Raw genomic sequence first — 13,653 nt, 5'->3', positions numbered from 1 at the left:
ACATCTGTTTAGCTATATGCATTTACTGAATGAGCACTGTGCCAATGCTCGTCCGACTATCTGTACTCTATTTTATTTTTTATTTTTCTAAACTGTTTTAATTATTCTTATTTCTTTTTATTATTTTAATTTCTTCTATGTAAAGCACTTTGAATTGCCATTGTGTATGAAATGTGCTATATAAATAAACTTGCCTTGCCTTGCCTACTCAAGTAGAAGTATAGATACCAGGGTTTAAAAAGACTTCTGTAGAAGTTGAAGTATCAACTCAAGCTTTTTACTCAAGTAAAAGTATAAAAGTACTGGTTTCAAAACTACTTAAAGTATAAAAGTAAAAGTAATGTAAGGAAAAAAATGCCATTAAGGACAAAAGCTAAGGCCGCGCCACAGGGGCCTATATAGTGCACTACCCCAGCTCCTTAAAAAAAAACACATTTTTCTAAAGGCCATATTTGACTATAATTATATTAAAATGTTGATGTTGAAAAATTTGGGATGATGCACTAGGCTACCTGTTTCAGCCGTATATATGCCCATAGAAAATTAATTTTCTAAATAAATAAGCTAAATAAGCTGAGGGATCAGGAAATTAATAGGATAATGTATTATGGTTTTTAGTCTATATTGACCTTAACAATACGTAAATTAATTAATTCTGTAATGTTACAAATAACTAATAAAGACATGGTGGCAGTTTAACAGAGACTTAACTTTACTCCGCTAATAGTGCAATGCAATAGTGCAATACTGTCTTGTTCCTTGCTTTCTGAAGAAGCCAAACACATGTCTGCATCTTTCATTAAAGTGATATAGTTCACCCAAAACTGAAAATCATTTACTCACCCTCAAACTGTTTCAATCCTGTATGAATTTCTTTCTTCTGATGAACTCAAAAGAACATATTTTGAAGAATGTCGATAACGTACTCGGTTACTAACGTAACCTCGGTTCTCTCTAGAAGAGGGAACGAGTATTGCGTAAGTATCTTACACTAGGGGAAAATCCTTTTTCCGCGAGATATTGAAGCCAAAAATTGTCCTTAATTTTGTAATAATGCAAAACGCGTTGCAGCAGCATACAGACATAGGCGAGGCAGCTTGCGCGCCTATTGGCTGTTCAGCGGCAACTGCAGCAGCTTATCGAGCGAGGCCTGCCGTGGTCTAGGCCTATAAATATCGCTCGCAGGCAGCTAATATCTGGTTTTTCATCATCGAAGCAACCAGAGCGTGTGCATGCACGGCAAGATACGCAGTACTCGTTCCCTCTTCTAGAGAGAACCGAGGTTACGTTAGTAACCGAGTACGTTCTCTTACGAGAGGTCTCTAGTACTGCGTAAGTATCTTATGCTAGGGGACCCCATGCAAAACGCCGTGCATGCTGAGATCTGACACCAAAGACCCGAAGGCGAATGCCCGGGGTTCATGTAGTGCACAATCACTCAAGAAACTCACAGAGAGTCCGGGAAGGGGGAGGGGCAAAGCCACACACTTCCACTTATAGCAGCGTTGTTTTAGACGCAAATATCGTCATACAGACAGGGCGGAGTACGGCCTGAACTGATGGGAAAATGTGGGTCTTACACAGTTTGCCCAAGCACATCTGGTGCTATATGAGAATACTGTCGAACATGGAGCTGTGCTCACAACTACAGCACTCTGATCTGATAGCATCAGTTCAGATAGTACTGGTTACTTAGACCGACAGCAGCCTGGCCTGCAGGGCGGGAACCTCTAGGTTATAAAACCTTATAAATGTAGACGGGGAGGCCCAGCCCGCCGCCGTACATATATCTTGCAAGGCAATCCCACTTGAACAGGCCCACGAGGAGGCCATGCTCCTTGTGGAGTGCGCTCTGACACCTAACGGGCACTGAATGCCCTTTGAGACGTACGCCAGCGCTATAGCGTCAACTATCCATCTGGATAGGCTCTGTTTCGATGCGGCTAGTCCCTTAGACCGCCCACTAAACGAAACGAATAGCTGCTCTGTCTGTCTGAAAGCAGACGAGCGAGACACATAAGCCCATAGTGCCCTGACTGGACAGAGAAGGCCCGCGTCTCCTTCCTCGTCAGAGGCCGGCAGGGCTGACAGGGAGATAACCTGAGCCCTGAACGGCGTGTTGAGGGATTTTGGAACATAACCGTGCTTAGGTTTGAGTATGACTTTAGAGTCATTTGGCCCAAACTCCATGCACGTCGCGCTCACGGAGAGCGCGTGTAAGTCCCCTATGAGCTTCACTGAAGCGAGAGCCAGCAAAAACACAGTCTTGAGAGACAGATGTTTTAGATCAATCGACTCTAGAGGTTCGAATGGTCCACCTTTCGTGGCTTCCAGCACCGTAGAAAGGTCCCAAACGGGGACTGAAGGCGGTCTGGGAGGATTCAGTCTCCTAGCCCCTCTAAGGAAGCGGATGACTAAATCGTTCCTTCCTATCGACTGGCCAAGCGTTGTCTTTGAGAACGCTGCTATAGCCGCCACATAAACTTTGAGCGTGGATGGGGACCTGCCCTTATCCAGCAGCTCTTGTAGGAAGGAAAGCACCTCCGTCACCCCACAGGCAGTGGGGGACTCGCCACGGGCTGTGCACCAGCCCACAAACACCGACCATTTCGAGGAGTAGAGCCGTCTCGTAGACGGAGCTCTAGCCTGTGCGATCGTGTTTAATACTCCCTCAGGGAGACTGACATGTACCCGTTGATGGCCCAAACATGAAGGGACCAACGTTCCGTTCCGGGTGAGGATGCCAGATTGAGCCGTGTGCTTGAGAGAGGAGGTCCCTCCTCACTGGCACCGGCCACGGTGCGGTGCTCGTTAGCTGCATCAGGACTGGGAACCACGGCTGGTTTTTCCAGAACGGAGCTACGAGCAGCACCGCACAGCCCTTTTCCCTGATCCGCTCTAACACCAGGAGAGAGACAGGGGGGGAAGGCATAGAGCGGGCGGCGCGGCCACACATGAGCCAGCGCGTCCCTGCTCTTGGAGAAAAATTCCGGACACTGAGCGTTTTCTTGAGACGCGAACAGGTCTATTTCTGCTCTGCCGAATTTCTTCCACAACAGTTGAACTGTCTGCGGGTGCAGAGACCATTCGCCTGCCGGAACATTGTTCCTGGACAGCCTGTCTGGTCCCTCGTTCAGGGTCCCTGGCACATGCGCCGCTCTCAGCGAGCGCAAATTGAGCTGAGCCCAAACCAGGAGGCGTTCCGCCAGCCTGTACAGGTTTCTGGACCTGAGGCCGCCCTGGTGATTTATGTAGGACACCACAGACATGTTGTCCGAGCGGACCAGGACGTGGTGTCCTTTTATCTGGGGACAAAAGCGTGTCAACGCGTTGTTCACTGCCAACATTTCGAGGCAGTTTATGTGCAGAAGCTTTTCCCGTTCTGACCATTGGCCAAAGAACGGTCTGCCCTCGAGCAGCGCTCCCCATCCCAAGGTGGATGCGTCCGTGGACACCACTTTCACTCTCGAGGAAGTCCCCAGGCTTACACCTGACTGGTACCAGTCGTCCGCTTTCCAAGGTTTCAAAGTTGCGATGCACTTGTAAATGACCTTGAGACTGAACAAACCGGATGCCCACGCTCGGCGTGGGACTCACGCTTTCAGCCAAAACTGCAGTGGACGCATGCGGAGCATGCCCAGCTGTAGTACTGAGGATGCTGAGGCCATGAGACCCAGCATCCTTTGGAATTTTCTGAGCGGGACCGTAGCGCCGCAGCGAAAAGAGTTCGCCGCCCGCTGAATATCTACCACGCGCTGTGCTGATAGCCGTGCTACCATAGACAGCGAGTTCAGCTCTGTGCCCAGGAACGATATCGTTTGGCTGGGGGACAGAGAGCTCTTCGCCCAGTTGATACTGAGACCCAATTTCTCGAGATGGTCGAGTAAAATGGTCGAATGCTCCATGAGCTCTGAGCGGGATTGCGCTAGAATCAGCCAGTCGTCCAGATAGTTCAGTACTCGCACGCCCCTCACTCTGAGGGATGCGAGCGCTGCATCCATGCACTTCGTAAATGTACGGGTTGCCAGGGATAAGCCGAGCGGTATGACTGAGTACTGATAAGCCTGGCCCTCGAAGGCGAACCTCAAATATCGCCTGTGACGTGACGCTATTTTTATTTGAAAATACGCGTCCTTCAGATCTATTGACACGAACCAGTCTCCCTGGCGAACCTGCGCAAGGATCTGTCTGGTCGTGAGCATCCAGAACCGTCGCTTCACAAGCACTTTGTTCAGATGCCTTAGAACTAGTATGGGTCTGAGACCCCCGTCTTTTTTGGGTACCAGGAAGTATCTGCTGTATAGACCCCCTTCGCTCTGGGCTTGAGAGAGAGGCTCTATGGCCCCTTTGCTCAATAGTTTCGCTATTTCGGCTCGAAGTAAGTGTGCTACTTCTGTTTTTACCGTGGTCTCGACGCGTGCTGTATAGCGGCGAGGGCGTCGGCGAAACTGCAGCGAATTGCCTCTTTCTATGATGTTCAGCACCCATTTCGAAACCCCGGGAAGCTCTGCCCATGCGTCTGCATGGAGAGCTAGGGGTTGAAGGCGAAAAACGCTCCGATCGCTCGGCGATGGAGGGGCTTCGCTGTGCTGTGCCACAGGTGTAGCGCTCGCGGCGCTCGAGGCGGGGGCCGCGCTGATAACAGCGGGCAGAATGCCCGCGCTCAAACTCTCTGCAGTGGTGAACTGAGAGAGCGAGTGCTGGGCTTTCGGTTCTGTGAGTAGATGTGGGCGCGTGGTTGCGGGATGCCGCCGGACTTCCACCAAAGTTAATCGCTTGACCAGTTCCAGAAATCGCGACTGGTCCAGTGTTTCCTGCAGTCAACAAGCCGGTCTCACTGCCCGCTTGCCTGCACACAAAAGCCGTTTTTACGGCTACCCAGAGAAATCTCCAAGAGAGCATGCATAGTAATACGCAATTACGTTGAAAAGGTCACGCTTGAAAAATTGAAGAAAATGTTCTTTTTGGCTTTTTAATATTAAAACACTCAGGATGCGCACACGAAATGGGCATTTTAAACGATAAACTGACACAAATACATTTGAAAATGTTTATATGGTCCTCCTTCCGCACATTTGTAAACACATCAAACTTGACCTTTTCAACGTAATTGCGTATTACGTGACGTCACGAACGCGCATCACAGAACAGAGCAAGGCGAACATTTGTGCTTATAAAACGTAAACTTTTTTTATTTATTTTTGAAATGACCGATCGTTTCGCTAGATAAGACCCTTATTCATCGTCTGGTATCGTTTAAAGCCCTTTGAAGCTGCACTGAAACTGTCATTTGGACCTTGAACCGTTTGGGTCCCAATGGAATCCATAATATGTGGAAAAATCCTGGAATGTTTTCATCAAAAACCTTAATTTCTTTTCGACTGAAGAAAGAAAGACATGGACATCTTGGATGACATGGGGGTGAGTAAATTATCAGCAAAAGTTTTTTTAAAAGTGAACTTCTCCTTTAACTAATGTAGTTAACAAATGTTATCAAATGACACTCAGGCCTTGTCCACACGGACACAGGCATTTTTATAACCGTGACTTTTTTTACGCGGTTCGGCCGTTCGTCCACACGGAAACGCAGTATCAGGTCACTGAAACCGAACATTTTTGAAAACCCCTGCCAGGGTGAGGATTTTCAGAAACGCCGGTTGCAGTGTTGTCGTGTAGACAGTAAAACCGGGGTTTTTGCTTCTGATTCAGGCTTCTGATTGGCCAACGTGGCTTTACGATCGCCGCCTGCTGGTGTGGCATGCTCTTGACAGCGCGTGATAGCGTGTTTTTTGCGTTTTCATGTAGGCGGAGATTTCTTTTAAACCGAGCATGTGTGGACGGGATTTTTTTTTAAAACGCAGGAGGGAAAACTCCGGTTATAAAAATACCCGTGTCCGTGTGGACTAGGCCTCAGTTTAACACTCAGAGTAAATACTTTAAACACTGCAGATGCTTCACATCCAGTTACAATGAAAATAATCTGATGTTAGGTCATACTGTATGTGTCACACAACCGTCAGCTTGTGATGATAAATTATGTTTGACACATTCTTGGCTTTCATATCTTTCCTGAATGTGAATTTAAACGTCCAACAAGTTTACAGCACACCAACATTGTGGCTGAATGTGTCTTTCCTGAATGTGAAAGTGAATGAATAGACTTCTACAGCTCACTTCTGCTAATTCATGATGACTAATCCTCCACATCTGCAGCTCACAGTGGTCAAGATGTTAACTCGTCATTCAGAGAGCTAGCACTACAGCACTACAGCACTAGAGTTAAAGATAGCATGCAAAACATACATAGATCATGTTTTAACATATCCTTTAGACTCATTATTTCATCTGATTGCAACAAATTTGATATTTTACACAAAATTTAACTAAAATGCCCAATAACTGTATTCATATTGTAAGGGGAAGACACAATACAGTAATTTTACAGTCAAAGACCCAGAACCAGATATGAAGAAGAAGACCCGGAGTCAGAACTATAATACATCAAAGAAAAGTTTTACTGAAGATAGTTTGCAGTTTCATCACACACACACACACACACACACACACACACACACACACACACACACACACACACACACACACACACACACACAGCAATTATACCCTACATACACACACACACACACACACACACACACATCAATTATACCCTACATACACACACACACACACACACACACAGAAAGAGACACAGCAATTATACCCTACACACACACACACACACACACACACACAGAAAGAGACACAGCAATTATACCCTACACACACACACACACACAGAAAGAGACACAGCAATTATACCCTACACACACACACACTAGGGTTGCCACCTATGTCTGATAAAAAACCTGGACATATCGATGACCTGACCGACCGCTTTGCTCACAAGTCAAAATGTCCATTAGACATTAGACCCACAAAACAAAATTGGCCTTTTTGCAGTAAGATTGTGCATAGTCGTGACTCGTGAATATTTTAAACATCTCAAGTATTCTCACTTATCTTACTTAACTTATAGCTTACCTGATTGCTTAGATACTGGTGCTTGTGCTTGCTTTTGCTTCCTCTTTGCTAAAGAAATAAGTAGAGGGATGACATTAGATTTGCATTTACCATACCTTAGCCACATCTATAGCCACTTTTATTTAGTATGTCTCAATCAGACATTGGAATAACAAAATCACACATAAATAGGCCTTAGCTTACCTAGTCTTCCATCTATACTTGGCGTTTCACTTTGCTGCAGCTATCAGTGGTTTCTGTTCTTCAATGAATGTCTTGAATTCAGTGCATGACAATTTGAAATTCAATCTGACCTGAAGCTCAGACTTCACCATTGCAACTGACAGTCTGTTTCTTTTATCGGACCAATCATCCTCCAACACTCTTTCTGCATAGGCATTACTGACTGGTATGGAAAAAACAAAAGCAACTACTTTCAACAGCTCGGTGGATTCAGTTGCCTTGCTAAAAAAATAGGCCCACTTTCTGTCTGGGGTAAGGTCTGTTGGAATGGTGTGCAAGACCTCATTCAGAATGACTACATCACCATACAACTCGTCTTCTTCAACATCCAGGGCCAGTTTTTCCACCGAAACTTCCAACTCTGACCACTGGAGTGATTGTCCTTCATAAAGGCTGAGACAGCCAATGTGTGCAAGAACCTGGTCATTGAAGTCAAATTTATCCTCAAGATACAGCACTGCCTTCTCAAACAATCTGCCCACCAGGCTCCTGAACTGTTCCTGTTGCTGGGGTAAAAGGCTCCTCAGTATTTGTTTTGCTTTGCTGCCATAGAATTTGTCTGTGCGCCTTGCGATCAGCTGACTGCAATCGGTTCATTACAGAGTAAACGTCAATCACAGTAGCACTGTCACTCTCAAGCACCCTAATAGATGAAACAAATTCTTGCATCACATTGTGCATGAATGCAAGGATACATTCAGCTACAGTACAGTCTACATTTTCTGCATCACTTGCACCACACACAAATGTCCAGACGATGCTTGGGCAGTCCTCCTTTCCCAGGGATACAAAATAAGACTTTAAAGCTGGCCAACACTCTAAAATCTCCTGTATTGCTGGCAGCAAAGACAGCCAGCGTGTGGGGACATGCCTCAGAATCTCCCTGTATTTTGTATTAGTAAATTCACAGAAGTCCTTAAGCAATTCCACTTTTTTAGCAGAACAGCTGAATTCACTATAAACCTTCAGCACAAAGGCCTCCACGTCACAGCCTCCAGCACTAAAGACACGATTAGCTGCTTTGACAGTGTTGTTTATGATGTGACACTTGCAATTGCCCTTCACAATTTGTTGGTTAGCTTCTCTGAGTTTCTGAAAAACTGAGTTGTGCCGACCATGCGTTATCTGCACCATAGGCACTGATCTGGCTGACTGAAAGTCCATTGTTCTCAGTAATAGACACTATTTGTTTGAATATGGCTTCACTAGATTCGTTGGAGTCGTCGTAAAAGTCTAACAATCCATACTTCACACCCTCGGATGCACAGAAATACTGGACTGTGTAGGGATTAGGGAAACAATTTTGTGTGCCCAGAATTGGATGCATCAGAACATACTGCAAAATAGTGGGCTTTCTGCAACTCTGCTGCTAATCTTTGCTGACTAAATGGTGCCAACACATTTTCCACTAAGGCCTCACTTTTAGTTCTGCCACAAGACATTTTAGTTGCAATATCAGAGTCACTGAATATTTTTGCACTGACCTTGTTCCCACAGTCCGTTGTCAGGTAGCTATGGCCGTGATAGGTAGCTGTTAATTCGGCGACAGTAATTTTGTCCTCTGAGTTTTTTGTAATCATGAATGATGAAATTGCCTTTGTTTGTCTGGTTACTTGAACGCGACTCTGATGTTTCTTTGTTTTAGCATGGTCATCCAAAGCAGTTTTGCCTTCATGTTTAACCAGAATTTTAACTGAGCATACGGAGCAAGTAGCATATAGTGGATCGCCTGGTGTTGGCTTTAGCCATGTGGAGTAATTTTCATTTTTCATCCAGTCATTATTAAAGTAGGTCGAACATTTCATTTTCTTTTTTACTGGCCTATCAGTCTTTGTTGGCACACTGTCATCTTCGTCCTCCGTCTCGCCACCCATGTTAACACTAACAAACGATGTTGACGACGTACAATCTTCTTCACTGCTTCAATTTGCCGCCTGTAGTAACTGGCTAGCTGCCAAGACAGACGCGCTAGATGACGTAGTCTACGTCACACGACACACCCGTCCCAGAGCTAATGATAGCGCATTCTACACACAAGAGACACCCTATGAGAGACACCGACCACTTTGTGCACAATGCATAGGCTATTGCAAGTGAGAAAATAGTAAATTGAACATACATATTCACGTAGCCTTTCGAAAACCGGATAAATTTTCCGGGACAGGTTATTAAAAAGAAGGACAATCCCGGTAAAACCGTGACAGGTGGCAACCCTAGGAGCTTACAACGCCTAGTTTTACTATGCAGATCCTCATCTGCATATCATTTGTATATGATTATTCATCCACATGATAACGTTTAACAGTACAAGACACAATACATTAATAAAAATCATGTAGTTGCCTATCCTTGCCTTGTTTTTGAATACATAAATCAAATAGTGTAAAATACATTTCAGAGAAAGTTTTTCTCAATCTTTTCCACTGGCCGAATTGTATTTTTAATTGATTTATATTTTTAATGGAAACAGATAGGCCTTGGGCATTATTTGCACCTTGCATGAAACTATTTTCCCAGACAATCTGGTATTATTTATCATGATAAGCAATTATCTCTGTGGTTAAAATATTAATACACAGCACGCCACTGGAAAAGTGTTCAAAAACATTGCATCCACAACAAATATTTATATTGATTGAATATAAAAAATGTTGTAACTTCTCAGTAATTATTTCATGTTTAAGTGTTTAACTCCATTAATGAGAATGGCATATTTAATCTAATTGTTTATATTAGAAGTAAAACATAGTTTAAATCATTATTTTATTTATTTAAACTGTTATTTGCGTCAGTCAACGGTTGTAAATGAGGCCCCTGAGCTGTAAAAAAGATGGCACTGTTTTCAACATTCCTGATGCTTCGAAACTTTTCCTGCACCAATCAGAGAACAGCTCATGCATTTTACGTTTTTCGTAATTTACGCAATGTTATTCAAATTGAAAAACCCCATTCTAAAACCCCATAAAAAAAAAAAAATAATGTAATGGGGTGAAAGCAAAGAAGCACACAACAAGATATTATAATAAAACATCATTTAATAATATATATGCGAAGTACTTAGAACACTTAGAAATAGAAAACAATCAGAAATAGAAATCAATCAGAACTTAAGTAAACAAAACCTAATCAAAATCAAAATAAAAGTCAATGATCATGACACAAACAAATTTTAATCCTCATTCAGTGTTTTCACCATCCAGGAATTCTGCGTCCTTAACTGGATCCAGGGATTCTGCGTCCTCAGTTAGGTCCAGGGATTCTGCGTCCTCAGTTAGGTTCAGGGATTCTGCGTCCTCAGTTAGGTCCAGGAATTCTGCGTCCTCAGTTAGGTCCAGGGATTCTGCGTCCTCAACTGGATCCAGGGATTCTGCGTCCTTAGTTAGGTCCAGGGATTCTGCGTCCTCAACTGGATCCAGGGATTCTGCGTCCTTAGTTAGGTCTAGGGATTCTGCGTCCTCAGTTAGATCCAGGGATTCTGCGTCCTTAGTTAGGTCTAGGGATTCTGCGTCCTCAGTTAGGTCCAGGGATTCTGCGTCCTCAGTTAGGTCCAGGAATTCTGCGTCCTCAGTTAGGTCCAGGGATTCTGCGGCCTCAACTGGATCCAGGGATTCTGCGTCCTTAGTTAGGTCCAGGGATTCTGCGTCCTCAACTGGATCCAGGGATTCTGCGTCCTCAGTTAGGTCCAGGGATTCTGCGTCCTCAACTGGATCCAGGGATTCTGCGTCCTCAACTGGATCCAGGGATTCTGCGTCCTCAGTTAGGTCCAGGGATTCTGCGTCCTTAGTTAGGTCCAGGGATTCTGCGTCCTCAACTGGATCCAGGGATTCTGCATCCTTAGTTAGGTCCAGGGATTCTGCGTCCTTAGTTAGGTCCAGGGATTCTGCGTCCTCAACTGGATCCAGGGATTCTGCATCCTCAACTGGATCCAGGGATTCTGCGGCCTCAGTTGGATCCACGATCTGAACTTGCTCCAGGTGTTGAAGTCTCAGCACATGATGATTAACGTGCTGGACTTTTAATTTAATCGGAAGCTGCTGTACCAAGTCATTAATATTGCCAGAGTAAAAATGATTTGGTACAGTGAAGTCTTTTAACTCATTGTCCAAAAGGATGAGCATGCCGTCAACTTCTGTAACTCCAGTAATCGTCAACTCTGCCTCGAGGGTCTGGCGCTCAACAATCTGGTGAAAAATAAATAAAACAAATCCACACTTAGGGTAAACATAAAGGCACAGTCATACAAAAAAATACCGTCATATACTGTATATGAAATATATAGTGAATAATATACACAGTATATATCATTTTTTTATGTCTAAACAATTAATGTAAATATTTAGAAGAAATCTAACATTTATACTGATTTAACTGCAGGACAGAGAGCCAGAAGGGTCATGCCAAGGGTATCAACATTGGGATTGTAACTATCGATGTAAGAAAGTGGGTTTTTTTTCTCCTCTTTGACTTAATTTAGTTCACTCTTGGGCTGGGTATCAATATAGATGTTCCCGATTCGATTACGAAGATCTCAATGCTTGCAGTTTAATTATTTGTTCTTATTTTTTATTGACAGTTTATTTGTCTTTCATAATCTTTGAAATTTATATTTGTTTACCTTGACAGTTGTGTAGTTGGAGGAGTCAAATTTTCCTTTTCCATTCGGCTGAATATTGGCTCTTAGGTGGGTGACCTCCACCTTATCGCCGACAAACAGCTCCACCAACGCCTCCTCTCTCCATAATGAGATGTCGTAAAGTTTGCTGGTAGTTCCACATCTCAGACAAAGGTCCAGGATGGGAATATGGGCCCGAGTCATCCTGGCCACTTGCACCTGGAAAATAACAGCCCAGTGTCACAGATGAGTGTTTCTCAATCTTGGTCCAGGTATCCCCAACACTGAATATTTTCTATGTATTCCCAATCAAGGTTAATTCACCTAAATCTCAAATAAGAGTGTAACTGTGCGTTCACACCGCAGGCGGCGAGAGCGTCAAAGTGGCCGGAAGCCATTCATTTTCAATGAGAGCCGGCGGCGAGCTCCGACGAGGGCGGCGCGGCGCGTCTTGGACGGCGAGAGCGGCGAGAAGAGTTGAAAACAAGTCAACTTTATGGTAATAAGCTATGACGCGGTTCGGCGGCAACCAGCGGCAACCAATCGGAATGTAGAAGTCCTCCGCCTGAGAGGATACAAGAGAACACAATCCGGTAAACTTTGGTTCCGACCACATTAGTTCCTAAGCAAAATGGAGGAAAAATTAATCATTTCTGTTGCGGGTTTCCCGTTATTGAACGACTTGTCATCCATAGTGTTGTCAGTTTGATTAGAAAAAGCCGCGCAACACTATTTATAGGCAACATTTTCGCGCTAGAACTTCTTTGAACTAAAAACGCTTGTTTTTTCAGCAGGAATGCAATTCATTTGCTCAAAATAATAATGATTTTGACCAATTGCAGCTACGGTTTTTGCGGCCACCTTTAAATAAAGTTTTTATTAAAAATCACGCATTCTAATCTACGTCAGAGCGTCAAAGCGTCCCCGAATCTTTCTACGGCGTCGGTGGCAGGGCGGCGAGAGCGAATTTTGCCGCTCTCGCCGCCTGCGGTGTGAACGCACAGTTAGGGTACTCTAGGACTGTGATTGAGAAACACATTGATAATCTAGTACATTATCAATAATGTACTAGATATTCAATTATGCTTTTAAATGAACTTACTATCTCAATATTTCCCTGCAGAGTCAGGTACCCAGGGGTTGAGAAGATGTTCTGTTCTTCCCCAGTTACACATGGGGAAGGAGGACAGAGGACCTCCATAGCAGCTCTCTCTGCCGCCTCAGTTATGGCCAATGGTGAGGTTTTGAATTTCCTGCTTAAGCGGTTTATAAAAATACATGGCCGGCCATATTTCCTTGAGAGGGTGAAATTTTTAACAACATACGACCCATCCTCTTCAAACTCTGGGTCACTTCCGTTTCTAATTGTGATGTAACATGTCTGTCCATCTGTTAGGACTGACTGTGTGGTAATCCGGTATGCTCCAACAGTAATTGCATTGTTGTTGGAGACAAAAGTTAAAGCCTTTTGGATCCTGCGGTTACCCACACACTTCAGTTTGAGTGGTGCTTGCCGACTGGGGGTTGCCATCCTAAGAATAATAGAAGAAAAAAAGGTATGGTTATAACTTTCATAATTTTTTCAATTACTTTCTAAAACATGAAAATATCACGACAGAAATGACTTGTATATATACTTGTAACATTATTACTATTGATATATTTTTCATTTTCTTTATATTGTGTTGTTTCATTTTTGTGTAATTATCTTTTTTTTACTTCGTATTTCACAGGAATTTATTTATTCATTCATGTTGTTTTATTTATAGCAGTGA

Source organism: Scardinius erythrophthalmus (assembly GCF_964197995.2).
Source record: "Scardinius erythrophthalmus genome assembly, chromosome: 17".
Lineage (NCBI taxonomy): Eukaryota > Metazoa > Chordata > Actinopteri > Cypriniformes > Leuciscidae > Scardinius > Scardinius erythrophthalmus.
The sequence above is the reverse complement of the archived record's forward strand: the minus strand, read 5'-3'. Positions refer to the sequence as shown.